General features: G+C 49.9%; 1 protein-coding gene across 1 annotated transcript in view; it reads right to left on the bottom strand.

Moving 5' to 3' along the window:
• SEC11A (SEC11 homolog A, signal peptidase complex subunit) overlaps positions 1 to 20,398 on the bottom strand; it is a 135,614-nt gene that overhangs the window by 20,435 nt on the left and 94,781 nt on the right. The gene's annotated exons all lie outside the window — the stretch shown is intronic.

Raw genomic sequence — 20,398 nt, 5'->3', positions numbered from 1 at the left:
CACGGCTTGCCTCAGAGCTAAAGTAGGTCACGTCTGCTCCGAGGGTCCCCAGGCGTCCCCCCCGCCAGCCAGAGCGAGCGCTCCCCTTCTTCTTTCCCTCTTTTTGAAGGTGGGACAATAAATAAATCAATCTGGGAGCTTCCGGAGCATTTTCTCATGAAAATGCTGTGCTCCACCATGCCATGTGGTCCAAGTGCTGCAGGAATGAGCGCTTTGGAATCTGAGGGAAAAAGGCCTCTCGGCACGACCATGCTGGACAAACTGCCGTGGAGGGGGACAGGTCATCTAACACCTGTGGTCACCCATCCAGGGACCCGCTGGTCACGAGGGATCGCAGAGCTCCGGTCCTCGAGGTCGGGAGAGCCGACGCTCTCCTCATGGCCCTGCACACCCTTGCAGACGGTTAAGGGTACCCGGACGCAGCTCGGTCAGGCAGGTTGTGTGATCCTTTAACCCGTTTCTGTGGCTAACACCGGTGAGGGTTCAACTGGCTTCTGCAAAGGATCGAAATGGTTCCTGCAAACCCCAGCAACTTCCACCTGCTGGTCTGCACGGGCAGCACAGCCGCTGCCACCAGCTCCCCTCCCGAGGCATCCGTCCCCGCTCGGGCTGCAGGCTTTCCCCGTTGGATCCCATTCTGTCCTCTGGCTGGAGGACATCGGTCTCCAAGGACAGAAGCAGGGGTGTCTCCACACCTGAGCTCTGCCTTCAGTCCTGTTTGCCCATCTTGGATTTCATTGTTAAAGGACAAGTGAGAAACACGCCAAGGTACAACTGTACAGCTGCCAGCTGTTCCCCAAACGCCATCGCCTGTGGAACCAGTGTGACGCAACCGACATCACCTCGTCGCTGCAGCTCCAGCCTGACCTTCTGGATGAAGAGTTACACTGGTAGAAAACACTCACATCACGGCATTGGAGCTTCCCAAAAACTGTCTGTTCATCGCCAACATAATTAGAGGTGTGAATATCTAGTCTAAGATTGAATTTCAGCCACTCTGTAAAGGGTAATATTTAGAAATAGCTGGAATTTTACATAGACAAAAACTTCAATATATCATTAATCAGAAACAACGTCTGAAGACGAGAGTTAAACAATCACTCTGAACAACAATAAATAGTGTCTTGTATGATAAATTATCAGTTGGTTTCCTAGTCTGCGTATCAGGTACCACCTCCACTACCGGAGTAGCCAGCAAAACATTCTTAGAAACCCAAGTTCTGCAAGAACTTGCGCAGTACTCTAAAAACTGTGTTTAATATTGTGCTGTTCTGTTCTGAGTTTTATAGAGTAGCTACCGATTTAAGCAAGTCACCTACAAAATAATAAGATCGTTTTCTTCTTTTGTCCCCAGTACTTTTGGTAACAAATACTAAGCCTCTCTTTTGAGACTTTTAAAAAATCTCTCACCTTTAAAGGATACAAGACACAACCTCTATAAGAGCACAAGTTTGTTATTTATATTATCTCATCGTTTTTTTCAGCCAACAGAAAGACTTGCAAAAATCACTATTAAGATTTCACCTACACCTTGAAAAAGCATGACACTACTAATTCCCACACTGTACACCTTAAAAATCCATCCAGTATATTATTGGTTTTTATTTCTGGTGGCCTCCTTCCTCCAGCTAAACTCTACCCAGCTGCTCTGACCACTGATGTCCTCTCAGTTGTTGGCACCTTTGGCAGACATTAACAGCCACAACCAGGTTCCAGTGTAAGTTGGGGAATGACCTGTTAGGGAGCAGTGTAGGGGAAAGGGACCTGGGGGTCCTGGGGACAGCAGGGTGACCATGAGCCAGCACTGGGCCCTTGTGGCCAGGAAGCCAATGGGACCTGGGGTGGGTTAGAAGGGGGTGGTCAGTAGGTCAGAGAGGTTCTCCTGCCCCTCTGCTCTGCCCTGGGGAGACCACACCTGGAATATTGTGTCCAGTTGTGGCCCCTCAGTTCCAGAAGGACAGGGAACTGCTGCAGAGAGTCCAGCGCAGCCACCAAGATGCTGAAGGGAGTGGAGCATCTCCCGTGTGAGGAAAGGCTGAGGGAGCTGGGGCTCTGGAGCTGGAGGAGACTGAGGGGGGACTCATTCCTGGGGATCAATATGGAAAGGGGCAGTGTCAGGAGGATGGAGCCAGGCTCTTCTCGCTGACAACCAGTGACAGGACAAGGGGCAATGGGTGCAAACTGGAACACAGGAGGTTCCACTTGAATGTGAGAAGAAACTTGTTGGGGGTGAGGGTGTCAGAGCCTGGCCCAGGCTGCCCAGGGAGGTTGTGGAGTCTCCTTCTGTGCAGACATTCAAACCCGCCTGGACACCTTCCTGTGGAACCTCAGCTGGGTGTTCCTGCTCCATGGGGGGATTGCACTGGATGAGCTTTACAGGCCCTTCCAACCCCTCACATTCTGGGATTCTGTGAACCATGTCTCAGATGGCTCCAGAAACCACCGAAATTTCTGGCTCGAGCAGCTGCCACTCCCAGCTGACTTTCACGAAGCTGCAGCTCACGTCCTGTTGCTGGGATTTCCCTGGCAAATGTGCATGGACCAGACCAGCCCCGTGGGGTTGAAGAGCAGCTCTGCTGTGCTGGGGAGCATCACACGTCCCAGCTCTGTGGAGCCCCAGCCCAGTTGTGACTTGTAGCCAAATAAAATGAATGGCCAAGCATGGACTTGGTAACATAGCTCTGGAACAGGCCGGTTTGGCTGGCAGGTTCTGGCTTAACCAGGCCGGGAACATCACCGGGAGGGCAGAAAGAGCTGGGAAATGACGGAGAAGCAGCAGGGAGGAGAGAGCACGCTGCCGGTGCGTCATTGTGCATTTCCTTACCACACAGTGCCCCCTCGCAGGAGTTGTGCTTGGGTATTGCCACACTGACGGCTCCAAAAACACCTTTGCCATCCCCTGCCAACCACCCACTTCAGTTATTCCCCAACTGGGCAAGAAGACTGTAGGGACTTGGAAAGAGCATTCCCAAACCCCAAACAGCGAGCACAGAGGGACAAGGTGATATCGATACAACAGCACAGGGGGTCATATAAGTTTGGAGGGAAAAAATACTGATACAACCTGCACAATATCTGCTGGTGAAAAGGGAGAGGTATCTGGACCTGGACCAAAGTGATGGATCACAGCCCAGGGGGGCTTCAGGGGTCCAGGTGCTGCCGTGATGGATCCTGCACAAAAGCCTTTTATGTAACAGCGAGCGAATGACGGGAGGGTTATTAGTTACAGGAGTTACCTCCATTCTGATCCAAAAATACGTGGGATGGGGTCAGATCCTCAAAGAACAAAAGCTGCTCTGAACCCATAAAGGCTTCGCATGGCTTTGTTATCTTTCTGTAGTGTGATGGGGAAGGTGCTCCGGCTCTGTTGGGTCACGGCGCTTTGGAGATGCACAGTTCGGTGGGAAAGCCAGGAGGTGGCATCCGAGACCTGAGCACACGAAACCAGGACACTCTCCCGAGCTGAACGGGAGGCTGCCGCTTGGGACAGCGCAGAAAACATGCACAGATGTTGGCCTGCACCTTCCTCTCCTCCTTGGGCTCAGGTGCTTTAGTCAAAGAATCTCTGCATTAAGTTAATAAGAGGAAAACCTTTCTAATTTTTTTGGTCAGCTATAGCATTTTTAGCAAAAATACGCTGAATATAAGCGTGCTTGCTGAGGAGGGGGGTGTCCACAGCCCAGGCTGACCATGGTGGGACCGTCACCAGCACTGACTCTGGCCAGTCTTGGCTTGGTCCAGCTGAGCCGGGAAAACCCCCGAGGCTGGAGAAGTCCCTCTTCTGGGTGCCTCTGCCCAGGCATAGCTCCTGGTATGACTCATTTAACTAAAAAAGAAGAAAATTTATCACAGTCTTAGCTGATGACACAGTGATGACACATCCAGCTCTTCACCAGGGCAGGGAGGTCCATCCAGGCTTGACAGTGGCCTACCTGGTCCAGCTCTATTTTGCAAGTGAGGCTGAGGACTGTGATGGGTGGGAGCACCACCACAACCTACGGTGGTGTTGGGGCAGACAGCAGATGGCACTGGGACACCAGCTCGGGAGGCACGGAGCACGTTGGGGTGCCTGGATGGAGCAGAGGCCACCGCCAGAGTTGCCAATCTCAGGCCGGCATGGACTGTAGGGCAGTTGAGCAGACTGGGCAGGAGACCGGTTGGGCTCAATGATCCTTGTGGGTCCCATTCCAACTCAGGACATTTTATGAATCTATGACCAAGAAGAAAGAAACTGCTGCAGCAAACCAAACCCTTGGGACAGGGAAAGCAGGAGAACAACCACACCTCAAAAAAGTGAGAAGTGTCTCCAAATACACCCAAAATGCTCTACTCCCTTGGTCTGGGGCACTCTCAGAAGAAATCCCAGCTTCTCCTCTCTGATGCAGATAGTTTGGAGTCTCAAGGGTGTCTGTCCTGCTGCAGGAATCCACAGCTTTCCCCTTCCCACACTCGAGGCACAGCAGCCCAAGCACTCCTTATGTGGTGGGCTTCATCTCCTGGGCTTCATTTTGGTTGACACACTCCATCCATCCTCCTTGAAACCATAGTACCGAGTGGGAATTCCTGAAGCTCTCTGGGGGACCCAATCTCCATGCTGCTCACCCAGGAGTTTCCACGGGCAAGAGGAGGATGGTTGCTTGTGCCAACATGTGCCCTTTCTCCTTTGGCTTTCCTTGGCATCCTGCTGAGGACTGGGGTGGTTGCTCAAGGGTCTATAGGTGACAACATGGTCCCCCTCCTGCTCTCTTGGTGAGGTGGGTACCTGCTGTCCTCTGCAGGGGCTTTCCCTTCTCTGCTGGCAAAGAGAGCAAAGACAGTCTTCTGTCCACCACCAGTGGTGGGCTGAGCTCACATGGGTTGTGCTGGGGTTTCTCAGGAGATCTGCCAGCCCCACCAGAATGCAAACAGGGTCTGATCTGAGAGGGTGCTATGGGAGACCTCAGCGCCAGGGTGAGGGGCAACGGGCACAGACTGAAACACAGGAGGCTCCATGTGAACATGAGGAGAAGCTTCTTTACTCTGAGGGTGCCAGAGCCTGACCCAGGCTGCCCAGAGTGGGTGTGGAGTCTCCTTCTCTGAGACATTCAAACCCGCCTGGACTCACCTCTGTCATCTGCTCTGGTGACCCTGCGTGAGCAGGGCTGGGCTGGGGAATCTACAGAAGTCCCTTCAACCCCAACCAGCCTGTGATGCTGTGACCTGCTGGCCTCAGGGACTGGTGCCTTGGGTTTGTGACAAGGCCTCAGCTCACGCTACTGCCTGTTGGGTGTTTCCAGCTTGGAAATCACAGATACTTATAGCAAGTGCTGGAAATCTTCCTGCAGCCAGCTTTTCTGGATGTTTCCCCAAGGCACAGAGGTCTGGACCATGGTACTTCATGCTGCCTCCCTGGAAGTGGGACAGAGCTGCCCTGCATGGAGAAACAACTCACATCTTGTTGTCACTGACCTTCAGGTTACTGTGAGTTCTCAGCACCAGCGGCAGTGGTCGCGACTTGTATATGGCCTTCAGGGAGAGAAAGCTGCAGGGAACGCGTGAGCTTAGAGGGGCTCTGACAGAAGAACCTGAATGTTGCAGACGGCTGGGAGAGGCTGTCCGCTCTGCTCTCTCCACAATGGCCCCTGTTTCAGCCTGAGCTGGGTCATGTCCTGCTCCCCCAAGCAAGACGCATCACGGCTACCCAGCTCCAGGAAGACCAAGTAGCTGCCACCTCCTCCCTGCCAGGGACCAGGAGGTCCCTGTGCTGCAGGGTGGCCATGTTGGCGCAGGTGGATGCCAAGTGGTTCATCTCAGCGTCTGACCTTGGGAACAGGTCCTGCTCATGCAGACCAGCTGAGCCATGGGTGCCATCCTTGGCCAAAGTCAACACATCGAGCGCTGCTTCCGCGTGCTTGGCTCGGTGGGGCGCCGGAGGGGTTGATGGACAGCCTGATGAGGCATCCCTGCGTTGCAGGAAGCTTCATGCCTTCACCCGCCTTCCTGGCAGTCACCTGCAGCCAGTGCTTTTGCTTGCCAAACCCACACCATGAGGAAATATGGTTTCTGCACCAGAGGACCACTTCCAAAATACAGGAGTGAAGAGCAGGCAGTGGGACCTGAGTGGAGGCAGATCCCTGGGATCAGTTTTCCTTCCCGAGATGCTGCAGCACAAGGGTGTGAGCTTGTGGTCCTTGTGCTGTCCAGGAGATGTCTGTGGCTTTGGGAAGCAGCTGTCACCCCCACAGTCACCTCCATCTGGAGAAATGCACTCTGGGTCCCTGACCAGCTGGTGGGAACCCATCACCTCTGCAGAAGTACACTGCTCTGTCTGTGGGGCTACGACACTCAACAGAAACCTCTTGGTTTTTATCCTCATTCTTGGATGAATGAAAGATGAGAGGAAATGGCCTCAAGTTGCGCCACAGGAGGTTTAGATTTGATATCATGAGTGATTTCTTCCCGGAAAGGGTTTCTGGGCGTTGGAACAGGCTGCCCAGGGCAGTGCTGGAGTCACCATCCCTGGAGGGTTGGACAGACGGACATGAGGTTCTCAGGACATGGGGCAGTGCCAGGAGTGGGTAATGGTTGGACTCGATGACCTTGAGGGGCTTTTTCCAACCCAAATGATTCTATGATTCTAAGACCAGTTGCGATGAGGGCTTCACAGGGGAAGCAGCTGAGACCTTTGGGAATGGGAATCACCACCTGGCCTAATTGCCTAATGGCTCATTTCCGTAAGAAAACAAGTCCAGGACAAATCACTGACCACAGGTCAGGACTACCCTGTTCCTGAACCAGCCCTTGCACTTGTGTCCTGAGCACATCAAAATGCTGACAAGGACCAAATAAGATAAAATTCTATTAAAGTTTAATTAAATATGCACATTTTTGGGTTACTCCTCCGTTATAGGCGCTTAGATATGAGCTGTTACTCAGTAAGGAAATACTGCTTTTCCATGGAAGTTGCCACCTGTAGGTACATTGCCTGTAGGTTCATTGCCTTGAACTGAGCAGTTGGATATGGACTTCTTTTCTTAATATATACAAAAAAGGCTTACCTCCAAACCCTGGAGACCATTGGGCCTATTGCCTTGGTTTATTTTCTAAAAAAAAGAAAAATCTGAAAAATTTGTCTTTGTTACAGATTGAAAGGTTACAAGGGCATCTCTTTGGAAGACGTGCTGAGTTCATGTTATAGATTGGCTTTATTATACAGACACTGGAAACCTGCATCAAATATATGGAAAAACATCTTGCTGGCAGAATGTTAAAAACTGTTTTAGTATTTAACTAAGGCTAAAAATCCTTTATTAACATTCAACAGCTTAAAATGATGATTTTTTAATTTGTGATGCAGAGGTCCTGTGGCTGGGGAACAACCAACAGCCCCCTTGGGAAAATGGCTGAAATTCCAGCCAGATCCATGGGAAAAAATTGACATGGAGAGTGGTGGAGCTGCTGGAGACGGGACGGGACAGAGAACTGGGATCTCCATCCTTGGAGACCTTCACACACTCCTGGTGGGACGAGACCTCCAGAGCTCCCTCAAACCTCCTCTGATTCTTGCGATGTATGGGACATTGCAGAGGAGATGAGATGACTCTGGCTAAGTCTCTACCCACAATCAGTAGGAAGCAATTTATCACTTAATACATGTGGATAAGCACATTTTTTCCTTTAAAAAGTAAGTTTCTAGCTCAGAACAAAAAATACCTATTGTGTTCAGGATTACATTTATTATACTCACTGAATGCAACTGATGTTTTCCAGAGGGTTTAAGCATTTCTTAGTGTTCAAGCACGTCTTGGTGTTCACTTCTCATTGCACCTGCCCTTAGGAGAAAGCGCTGTATAAAAGAAAACTGGAAGCTAACAGCTTTTAAAACAGTTTATAATCTTAAAAAAGGTTATTACAAACACACACACAAATGAAAAGCCATTAAGTAAACCTTGGGTATCTAAAGAAAATACGCTGCGGTTAAGAGAAAGGCGATCTCCCAGAGGTGTGTGTTTGCGTACCGGATCAGCTGCGAAACGTGGGAGGTTCCTGAGCTGAAAGTGGCATCAAACGCTGGTGAGACTCACAGAGAACGGTGCTGGGTGAGCCCTGGAAAAACACAAAATGGGTTTTCTCGTGGTTTTCTGAGTGGGGTACTCAGAGCTATGGATCTTCCATTTCTGGACAAAGTCCGTGTCAGATCTGGAGTATCAGCAGATCCAAAGGACAGAGAGGAACTGGCCAAAGTCAAACTCAAGATGAGAAAGGGGAGAGTTGAGCCACCACATCTAATGCTTTTTTTGCAGTAAGCTGTGGAAAATCATATGGTTATAACTCCTTCCATTTAAATTCATGTTTTTTCCTGCCAGTATAACCTTACATGGACAAGGCAGGATGCAAGAAAGCATTTTGGGACAGTTGCAGGAGAAAACCCAAGTGATAGAGCACTGTTGAGGACTATGAGGAACATCATCTCCAGAGCCTGTGATAAAGGAGAGATTGTGGAGAGAAGACATTTCCCTTCCTGAGATAACGGAGCAGGGATGCGTGATTTTCCTTGGACAAGATGATCCACAAAACCATCCCAGATGGAACAGAGGAACCGACTGGGGGAAACCAGCTCCATGTCAACCCAACAAGCCATGTGTGGCCCGATTCTCACCTGGTAACTGATCTCAAGGGCAGACACTTCTCAGAAATGCAGAACTGGTATCAAGCAAGCATTTGCCTGTCTTTGTTTCCACCTGCAGAGATGTACCTTGAGGTGTCCTGACTTGCCCACAGGAATCCCACTGCTGCTTGAAGCAGAGCCTTAGAGCAAACACGAGCAAAACCAACCTGCTCTGTGGAGATTACAGGGCTAGAGAAATGTGCACACTCATCTCCAGCACCCAAAAGTGCTGTCATGTACCTCTCCCTCCCATGGATTTTGGACAGATCTCCATATCCCCTCTCCCCATCACATGCATCCCACTCTTTTGTTCTTTTTCTAGGATCTCCCGATACCGTGGATATTTCTGGTCACTATTAAAATGTGTATTAAATCTTTGTGGAGAAAAATGGTGAGCTGCCTTAAATAATTCTGAAAATGTTCTTTTAGGGAAGAGCAAATACAGACATTATAGCAGCACTGATGCTTGTGTGACTGCCATCGTTAGGAGCAAAGCTCAGGCTAACAAACGACAAAGCATTTTGGCAGGGAAATGCTACAGGGACAATTCAGTTCTAAATAAGGTCATTGAAATTAATCTTATAAGAAGATGAATATAGAAAAGTAAAATCGAATATGTGTTTTCCTCATTTTAGAACAAAACCCCCTCTCTGTGCCATGGTGTGTTGAAATCAAGTTTCTCTTAGTAACTGCACGAAGATCAGCAGCGGAGAGCAGAAGCCGTGCTGGTGAGTCAGGCGCATAGCGCAGGACCGAGGTCACGCTCCGCTCGCACATCGGTGGCCACTGGAGGTGCTTTCCAGCGTGAAAAAATGCAAAACTAAAGGACTGGGTTTCATTTGCCACAGATGAGCACTTTCAGAGCTCCGCGGGGAATTCAGCGTGTCTCTGTGATTCATGTTGTCCCTGGTCTTGCTCTCGTTCCTCCTTGCTTGCCTCAGCAGACCAAGCCCAACCCTTGTGGGTCAGCCTCAAGGACCACAGTGAAAGGCTTGCCCTGGAGATGCTCATCGTAGTGCCAACAGTGGCAACCTGCAGCAGCAGGAGGGTTTGGAAGAGCCGTGGGGACTCGAGGCGGTGGGACCTGAGGGAGGCTGAGCGCTTGGATGGTGACGTGGAGCAGCAGATACTCGTGTGGTCGGTGCTGCCTCCCATCCACCATCACCCCTGTCAGGCGTCTCAAATCAATCTTCAGTCCAACAAAAACAACCGGCAACTTGGCCCAGCTTACAGGAGCAACAAAAAATACCTGTGCTGCCTTCTTGGAGGGGAGAACATCCTCCACCCATGAAGCCGCACCGTGCCTTTCCCTTTGAGTCATCCTTGCCCACAGCAAGACCAGGATCCTCTCATCTTCTTTGGCTGAGGCCTTTTGGAGTTTTCCAGCAATGTGGGAGGGCCCCAGGATTGATTCACAGCTCCGTTTTCTTCCAACCACCAACTCTTTTGCATCCGGCTTCTCCCCAGCCTTGCTCCTCCAAAACCACAGGGTTCCCTTTCCCCATCGGCTGCTTCCCAGCTAAGAAACACAATCCTGGTCGCGTCCAGGTCAGGGTGGACTTCACCTCTGGCAGAGCTGCAGCTGCGCTGATGGGACAGGAGCCATCACGGGTGTCAGGGGTGTTTCCATGCTGCAGTAGGACACGGGGTCTGCAGGACTTCTCACTGGAGAAGCTGGTAGAGCAATCTCCATTTGTTAACTAGAGAATTGCCCCAAGGCTCGGGCAAGAAGCGTCTGTGTATGAAGAACTCTGATAAAGCCACGGACAAAAAACAAGGATTGTTCTATTGAGTGCCAGGTCCCGTGGTGACGAACATCTGTGAAATCATCTTTATTGTCCTGTTGAAATCTCCCGCCCCTCAGCTGGGGATGGGTGCGTTGGAACCCCTAGCAAAGCAGGGCTGGGGGAACAATGTTAGAAAAACTCAAGTTGCTTTTAAATCTGACTGCCGAAAGTGCTGCGTGGAAGGAGCCATCGCCAAGATCATGAAGGCTTTGGAGGACAGCTGAACGTGGCCACGTGCTCGCTTCGACTGAGATTTGAATCCTGCCGCACTCAAGACTGAAGTTACATTTTCTCAGTCACTAGTACATTATGGCTTTTGTGCAGTTCTAAATCACCAGCCACTCATAATTGAGAGAGAGGTTTGCACCTGAAAATAAGAAAATTGGTGTTGTCATACTTGCTGCTCCTTTTATGAGCTGAGCTAATTGTATTTTAACGCAGTGGTTTTCCCCGCCTCTGAGGCTACTTAGCACATCATTATCTTCACAAAGCCACCTGTAAATAACCAGTTCAAGGGAACCCAAAGTGCACTTTTAACCAGTCTTCTGAAAAATCTGACAACCATACTGACAAAAATGTCAGAAAAACAAATTCTCTGGCCCTGGGCTGTTGGCAGAGGCGATCATGGCTAACGCCGTAAGAACACCCGTGCGCAGAAACGAGCAGGTCATAGGAAGGAGTGGTGCGGCTCTGCCAAGGTGAGTCGGCAAAACAAACTCCGGGCAAGCGCTGAAGCGCCCTGTCGGGTTGGTTTTGTGCAGTAAGCGGTGAGCGGGCAAACAGAGGCACCCGGCGGCTCAGACCTCGCTGCCAGCGTGGGAGCGATGATCAGCTTTTTAACGCACGTGAGAAACGGGCAATGACTGCTGGGCCACGCAGATGTGATGGTGATAAGTGGGAGTGATGGACTCAGCCGCGGGAGCCACAATCTTGCAAGAGATGGGCTTAGTAATTTAAAAACCAGCTTCCCTAGGATCAGCAACTTCCAGCTCAGTCACTGCTTTGGAAGAGAAGAAAACACACGAGTGACTCAACCGTGAAGTCTCACGTGTAAGCCAACTGGTATGTTGGAAAGCAGAAGGGAATGAACAGGTTGTACTCTGCATCCTACAGACCAGTTAATTATCTGTAGCCTGCAAGTCAGGGCCAGACTTGGCACCTTGCTGGCCTCTGTCCATCTTACCCCAGGGCCGTACAGGATGGCCACCTGCCAAGGACTAAAAGAGCGGTTGCTGTCTGTGCCACCAATCCACCAAACAAGTCAAACGGAGCCTTTACGGGGTTTCTGAAGGCATCATCCTGTTTCTTTCTCAGCCCCAGGTTTTTACTTCTTGCCAGTGCATGTCCCCACCCTGAGTCAGCCAGACCCTCAGTGTGGGTCTCAGACTGCCCAATCCCCACAAAGACTGCTGGTGTAGCAAACCCAGTATAAACTACAACAGATCGCTTTTCATCTAAAAGGGACTCAAAGTAGCAAGGCTGGAATAGAAAAACAAGAAGTTTATACAAAGTTTCCTCCAGTTTTGTGGCCACGAGGCTGTCATTGCTTCCGGAGTTGGGTTTGGTCAGCTCTGTGGCTTTGAGCTCAACTCTGTGTGAGGTCGTTGATCCTTCTCAATCACCCCAACACCTGCGCATGCTCCTTCTTGCAGCTTCTTCTGGAGAGGCAGCTTCCCAGCTCCTTGTCGTGGCTCTTAGTCCTGGGCTTTCTCCCCAGCTGGGCTTGGCTGCTCCCCAGGGAAGGAGCCGATCACTCACTGCTATCCAAAAGGAACAGTGAGCGTGGTAAAACAGGTTGGCCAGAGAGGTGGTGGATGCCCTATCCCTGGAGACATCCCAGGCCAGGCTGGACAGGGCTCTGAGCAACCTGAGCTGGTGAAGATGTCCCTGCTCATGGCCGGGGGTTGGACTGGATGAGCTGTGAAGGTCCCTTCCAACCCAAACCATTCTATGATTCTACCACGTGCAAAATTAGGACAAGCAAATCACAGAGGGCTGAGAGTTGTCTGGGCAAACCTTGGAGATGATCCATTAGATTGATCTTCAGAGCAAGAGTAGGATGTATCACCATGCACATGCAGGTCACTTCAGCCATGCAGCAGCAGAGATGTGACAGCCGAGGAGTGTCTTCTGCCACTGGGAGAACATTTGTAGCCCACATGGTGAAATAATCTAAGCATTTATCAGTTGCAGTCCCATTGGTCTTCAGGTGGGTGCAGAAGATCTACCTCATATTCCAGCTGGCAGCCCAACACCTCTGGCTTGTGGCTCGATGGGTTGCAGCACACGCCCAGCCTTGGGAGGGCTCTTGCTCCCACATCCTGGCATGGCTTTCTCCTCAGCCCAACTCAAGCCAGATTTCCACGCTCAGCCTCCTCCTTTGGCGGCTGCTTTTCCATCGTATTTCTGAAGGAATGTCATTTGTACGTTGACAGTGGGCTGGTCAAGCCAAGCCCAGCGCGCTTTTCTAACCACACCCAGCTCTTAGTTATTTGGCCCCAAAAGGATGCTCCAGATCATTCCTGCTGCTCACAGTGTGAGGGTGAGTATGCAACTCCTACATACCTTTCTTAAAAGTAATGCATAGTCTCTGCCTCCTAATATCAACACCTTAGGAAAAAAGTCAGCGTCAGAGGGAACAAACGCATAATGAAGCCAATATGTGAGAATTCAGCAGCTTCTCACTTCCAGAGATGTCCAGAGAATGTGGGAACATTAGGAACATCAGAACACCTTGTCATGGTGGTTTCCAGAAACTGGAGATACTCCAAGACTGTTGAAAACATGTGGATGGAGAAAATCTAATCAATGGTCTCTACAGACTGGTAAAGAACCACCAAAGAGTGAAACAGCAGAGGGGTTTTTTGTAGCCCTCAGCCACACCGGGTAACATGAAAGAATCACTGAGGTCCGGGGATGCCCCAGCTCTTGCAGTGGAGCCAGGAAGCCCAGTGCTGTAGATGACAAGACCAGGAGGAACCAACGGGCAACTTGAGGGAGAAGAAGTCTGGCAGGAGTGGGGAATGAGGGAGCGGGTGATGTTTACTGGGTGGGTGTTAGCCTCGAGGGCAAGGAACTGCCTGTGACTCTGCAGAAGACCCTAAGCAGGCAAAAGAGTTGAGAGGAGAGAGAGGAGGAGGCCTTGAAGGAGAAGGGGACATTGCAAAGAAGAACATTTGAGGTTGACTGGAAAGGGTGAGATCTTCTCCAATGGTGAGATCTGAATGGTGCGATGTTCCTAGTGTTCCCATGTTCTTCTCCAGACAGCTCTTGAGGTAAGAAGCTGCTGAACTCTCACATATTTTCTTTGTTATGTGTTTGTTCCACCTAAAAATGACTTTTTTTTCTAGGGTTTTTGCATTAGAAAGTGACAGAAACTATGCATTACTTTTATGGAAGATAAGTAGGACAGGCTATTTCTGCCTCTAGGATATCATCTCAGGCTTATCAATGAGAACAGTCATTTAGCAGTAGACAAGAGAGGGACATGATGATTCTTGTTGGTCCCTTCCAACTCAGGACATTCTATGATTCTATGAATGGGAACCATGTTTCCTCTGTGGCTGAAGATGTCAAGGTGGACAGCGATGTTGTGATCTCCTTGGGTTGCTCCCTTCCCTTGGCAGAGCTGCTCCTCAAGTCGTTGGCAGTTTGGCCAGCAAGCAAACACCACACAAACATCTATTGTTAGATCCACAGCCTTTGGAAAGGAGTTTATTTGGCCTCAAATCCTGCCGTTCTCATCAGTAAGAGAGGCTTCTCCGAGTCCTTCTGATGCTTTGGGAACTGGGGGTTTGTACAGCAATCAGCCAGACATAAGGTGGCACCTGGGTTTGTCCATGTCTGTTTAATTTCAGAGCAATCTCTGGTTACTTTCTGCAGAAATGTGTGTCATGAGGGCTCTTTACTCCTGACATCCATCTGGCTCAGAGCACAGATTAGTGTTGCCGCAATCCACCCCGACGATTACCGTAGATGATGTGTAGTTGATCTTTTCCCTCCTTTGAGGAGAGCAGAGAAGGACAAGAGTGTCACACCTCTGTGTACTCAGGATGAGGTTAAACAAGGAAGAAAACCCTCCTGGGAGGATTCACTGCTAGGCTGTCCACCTTTCTGGCAGGACCACAGATCAGGGAACTGTTGTGCCGTCCAAGGCCTCCTTGGTGGCATTGAGCAAGATCTCCAGGTGTCTGGTGCTGCCAGAGGAAGGAAAAACCTGGATGCTGCGGTCATCACTTGACTCACAACTTGTCTTCTGTCTGTCTTTATGTTTTAGTCTCCAAGCAGGGCTCCTGATGGGTAGATTTTTACGTCCTACCCTCCCTGGATCCAGGAAACATTCAGGGGCCTGTCCCTGTTCCTGATGTACCCAAGTCCCTTCTGCTGGGGATGTTCACAGCATGCACCACCAACATCCATCTCATCTGCTCAGAGCTTGTTTCTTCTCTCAGTATTTTCCCCATGGGCCTTTACCCTGATGTCCTAAATAGTTTTTGTTTAAGTCTCAAACTTTTTTGCCCATATGGGCTATTAACACTATCCAAGGGCTGAGATTCCACTGGGGCCAGTACTTGCCCTCCCGTCTCAGAAATGTGGTCCCCATCGCATCAGAAACCAGAGCTTCACCCCCCAAGAAGAGGAAGTTATTCATTCCCCTGTCAGATGTAGCATTCATTTATAGCCCTGAGTGGCTGAATTTATTGTAAATAGGTGACCTTGTTTAACAAGAAATAATGTCAACACATTTTTATTAACTTGCCAAACAAACCTTGAGGGGTAGGGCAACAAACTCGTACCCAGCTTCCTTGCCGCACTTGATGTTTTTGTTTCCCCGTGTTTCCTCATCTTCAGAAGAAGTGTGGTTTATGCTTCATTCCAGAGTGCTTAGTTATTTGTGTTTTAAGATGTGTGTGGGTTATTTTTATAGTATTCCTTCGTACTGCTGGTGTTGAAGTTGGTGGTTGACGGCACGGGAATGTATTAGATACGGCTGCAAAGCAAAGCAAACAAATGACTGCAGCCGGTGCTAAAAAAGCCCAGGTGCTCCCAGGAAACAAACCCTGGGGAATAAAGCAACATGAGAGAGGGACAAAGTGCAGAAATCTCCCATCAACCAGAGCCTGGAGTATTGATTCCCGCTGAGAAGTAGCTGGACCTTCCGCATAGCCTGAGAGGCTGTAGCTTCCTCGTGCGTTGTGCAAGCTCTCCTGCTGTCTCTATCCCACCATGGTCCAGGGTCCCCTCTCTGTGGATCCACATCTCCCTCCAAGCCCCACTCGTTTTGTGCTCTGTTGTCCCGTTTCACAGAATCCCAGAATCCCAGGATGTCAGGGTTGGAAGGGACCTGGAAAGCTCATCCAGTGCAATCCCCCCATGGAGCAGGAACACCCAGCTGAGGTTCCACAGGAAGGGGTCCAGGCGGGTTTGAATGTCTGCACAGAAGGAGACTCCACAACTTCCCTGGGCAGCCTGGGCCAGGCTCTGACACCCTCACCAGGAACAAGTTGCTTCTCATATTCGAGTGGAACCTCCTGAGTTCCAGTTTGCACCCATTGCCCCTTGTCCTGTCACTGGTTGTCACCCAGAAGAGCCTGGCTCCATCCTCCTGACACTGCCCCTTTCCATATTGATCCCCAGGAATGAGTCCCCCCTCAGTCTCCTCTGCTCCAGCTCCAGAGCCCCAGCTCCCTCAGCCTTTCCTCACACAGGAGATGCTCCACAGCCTGTCCCCCAGGTATGAAACAGATCCCCCAAATCTGGCCTCACCTATCCTGCATGGACCTGTGAGGGCTCAAGCTGCCACCTTAATGATGATTTCAGAGAGGGCTTAAAAGACATGTAGATGAGGCTCTTAGGAACATGGTTTAGTGCTAGATTCAGGTTGTGGTTAGGCTTGATGATCTTGAGGGTCTCTTCCAACCAAGATGATTCTATGATTCTATGAACTTAGGAAAAGCTCTGAAAAGCATTCAGGCAGCTTCTCTGTCCTTCCTTCACCAAAAGTCACGGCCCATTCTTATGGAAAAATAAAAATATTAGAAGCCCAAAACATAGACGGTTGACTGCACTTGAATGACAGTCTCTGGGGTTGAACACGAGTACCATGGTGTGTGACAAGTAGCAGAAAAAAAAAAGAAAAAAAAGCCAGACACGAACAAGAAGGGCAACAAACATTATTAAGGGAGTGGAGCATCTCCCGTGTGAGGAAAGGCTGAGGGAGCTGGGGCTCTGGAGCTGGAGCAGAGGAGACTGAGGGGGGACTCATTCATGGGGATCAATATGGAAAGGGGCAGTGTCAGGAGGACGGAGCCAGGCTCTTCTGGGTGACAACCAGTGACAGGACAAGGGGCAATGGGTGCAAACTGGAACACAGGAGGTTCCACTGAAAGAGGAGAAGCAACTTGTTGGGGGTGAGGGTGTCAGAGCCTGGCCCAGGCTGCCCAGGGAAGTTGTGGAGTCTCCTTCTGTGCAGACATTCAAACCCGCCTGGACACCTTCCTGTGGAACCTCAGCTGGGTGTTCCTGCTCCATGGGGGGATTGCACTGGATGAGCTTTCCAGGTCCCTTCCAACCCAGACATCGTGTGATTCTGTGAAGATAATCATGTTTATGCAGATAGCTTGCGGGTGGTACACGGAGAAAGGGATGTTGCAATGGAGGGGAAGTAACATCACTGACCACTTGATTTCACCTGTGTTTGTAGCAGCGGGACTTTGTCCATATCCTTCCAGAGGGGTGTTGGAAGCCTTGGTTGACTGCGAAGTCCTGCAGAGCATCACTAAGATGGTTGAGACCGGACTACATGGCATCTGAGGAGATACTGAAGGAGCTGGACTTGTCCCACAGGAGAAGAGAAGGTTTCCAGGGAATATAATTGCTGCCTTCAGTTATGTAGAGGGACAATAAAGAGAAGGCAGATCCAGCCTTCTCTGAGATGTCCAAAGGATAAGAGGTAACAGGTCAAATTGCAGTAGGGACATTCCAGGAAAGGAAAGAATTCCTCATGGTGCAGCTGTGGGACAAGCCCAAAGACTTGGAAAGGGATTGCCAGCCATGGAAACATCACCACCAGTCTGGACAAGGCCCTGAACAACCTCAACATGGCTCTGAAGTTAACTCCGCTTTGGGGTTAGATCTTGGTGATTGTGTTTCTTTCTCCCACTTATCTTAATTCCATGAGTAAGGCTCCTGTGGGGCCAAAAAGGGTCAGACAGTTGGGTTTTATTTTGCTGCTTGATGCATTGCAGATTAGCCATGGGAGGACATTGGACTCTTATGGCCATTTAAAATGTGACTGCTGGTGTCTTTTGCTCATCTGTGCAGGGTGAATACCAGATTTTAATTCAGGCGGGAATTTCAGTAGGATATTGTATGGTTTAGGTTGCGGATTAAACATGAATGATTAATCCAGGTAAATCTCCTGAATTATACACCCAATTGCCATGTTGTGCTGGATCAGACCAAGAAGCAGATCTGGTTATAGTCCACACAGGCAGACTAACTAGTCTGGGGAACTGATACTAGTGCATGTCCCCCAGGAATGGTAGTAAGGGTGGAGAGGGAGCTGCCACAGATTTGGTAGTGTCTCGAGTAAAAGGTGGCCATAAAATCAGCAAAACTGTACTTGAAACCAAGGGGAATCAGAGCAGGCAACACTTAACAACGCCGTTGCATGGACGTGGTTGGGTGGGATTGACCTGGTCGTGGGGTGGCAATGTCAGAGCCAGCAAAGAAGCAGTACAGGAGACTTCAAAACACATCAGCAAGCAGGTCTTGCTGCTCCTAAACCTATTTTATAACCATATATGTCTGGGAGAACGTTTTGCTCCTGATAAGCTCTGGGGAGCAGGACCAGAGCCGAGGGCTCTCTGCTCCCACCAGCCCTGGATTCAGTCCCCTCTGTACGTGAATGTGAGCCAGTGTTTTAAGTCCTGGATGCTTATGTGGAGGTTTAGAGCTCTGCCACTGTGGCTTAGCAAATCTGGCTGACGTGGGGTGTTGTGGGTGTGTGAAGTGAGAGTTAATCATGGAGCAGAGCAAAGTTTCTGCAGGATGTGTCTTTGGCTTAGAAACCCTAAAACTCCACCAAATTGTCTTGGGTGACTACATGGCAGTTTGCACCTGGCGCAGCCTGCAAGGGTGGCTCACACCGCTGTGTGTCTCACAAATGCATTTCGGATTATTCCCTGAGCTGTACTCTTCCGGGGAAAATTAGGTTAAATATTAATTGATGGGATGATCCGAAGTGCAATGTCTTATCAGCATGTGAGGGTACAAGCAGGTGTGGACAAGGAAGTCAGCGGCTGAGGATGGCTTCTGATTAAGTTATAAATCTGAACTGTTCACATAACTACGTGTTTAGGAAATATGTGACTGATCAAATCATTCCATAGAAAAGGCTGGGTGAGTGGTGGCACATACACGCAGGGCTCTCTTGACCCAGAACAGAACAACAGCGCAAAAATTCATAACCAGGAGCCACAAAAACTCGCGGGATCGTCTCCTGCCCTCACCCAGCTGTCCGGGTGTTGGAAATGTTGTATCCCGATATATTCCTTGGTCTGCCTTCCCAGCAGAGCATCTTGTGACGTGCTCAGGGGACAAGGAGCAGGGGCAAGCTCTGTGGTGGTCACTCAAACCCCCCAAACAGCAAAGGAACTGCTTTGGCAGGGTATGAGTAAATATATTAAAATATGGATTGTTGATAGATATTTTGAGCTCTAGCCCTGTTACTATGTTCAGTAATAGAGACTCTTTATTTTGCGGGGGACAAAACTGATTCTTTTTCTAACTGTTGTGACAGGTGCTGGTGGGTCTGAACAGGCATCTTAGTATTTTCTGCATAAATCTGAGAGAAAACATTTGATCTAGCTGCTCAGAAATAGAATTGCTACACTGGGATGGGCAAGAAGCTTCAGAGGGACTTCAGGAAATCCTTTTTAGCGTAACTAAGGGTGTTTCATAACTTGCAAACAAGGAAAATACATGTTGAGTTTGACTGCTACAAGTGAACTGAGTTACAGTCACGTCAACAAAGCACCGGCTTCTTACCCAGCAAGGCAACAATGATCCCGATCACTGGCTAAAAAGGGAAACATATCTTTGTGGAGCTAATCCAAAGTAAAGCTGTTCTGGTGATAAGGATTTTTCTGCAAGGTCAACTTATGGTTATGGCACGATCTTGATGCGTGCTTGAAGGAATGTGAATGATCCCTGTGGTCAGTAAAACCTGGATGCCCATAAGCATAACTGGAAACGAAATGAATGCACCGCTAAGTCCTAAGTATGTTTTGTTTAGAGCTTTCTCTGGTTGGCAGGGAAGACAGCTTGCCAGACAGTCCTGAAGAAAAACAAAGAGAAATGGACCACGGGAAGAGCTTCAAAACTTGTTTTAAACAAAGATCTCTGAGGACTTGGAGCAGCTGGAGAAGGTCCTTGTGGTCTTGAAGCAAGAGCAGAGCCAGCCTGCACGCTGGAGAGAAAACACAGACGGACGTGGAGTGAATCTGATCCAGAAGGAAAGCGGGAAAGAGAAGGGGAGAAAACTGAAGACACAGCACTGATAGTCATGGCAGAGAGGAACGGGAGAGCTAGAGGAACTTGTTCTGCCCCAACAAAAAGCCACTTGCCTGCCCAAACGCTGGCAAGGAACCATCTTGCTGCAGGGCAGGAGCAGAAGCTGTGTGGCCACAGGGTCCTGTTGGCCGAGGACACAAAGAACCAGTCCCATCAGGTCCTCCTGGGAGAGAAGAGAACAGAACCAAAGCGCTTTAAATCACCAGCCCTCCCCGTCAGGGCACAGCAGCAGCCTGGGGGTGGGATGTTCAGTGCATCCTCTGCTGCGCAAAAGCAGATCGAAGCAGCACAGAAGCCACTTTCACAGCAAAGCCCATGGTAATTGCAACACACTTTTTTGGTTTGCCCAACACACCTGCCATTGGCCTGGTGTGTCCGATGCACACAG

Source organism: Patagioenas fasciata, chromosome 12 (genome assembly GCF_037038585.1).
Source record: "Patagioenas fasciata isolate bPatFas1 chromosome 12, bPatFas1.hap1, whole genome shotgun sequence".
NCBI lineage: Eukaryota > Metazoa > Chordata > Aves > Columbiformes > Columbidae > Patagioenas > Patagioenas fasciata.
Note: the sequence above shows the minus strand (reverse complement) of the source record. Positions and strands in the feature narration are given on the sequence as shown.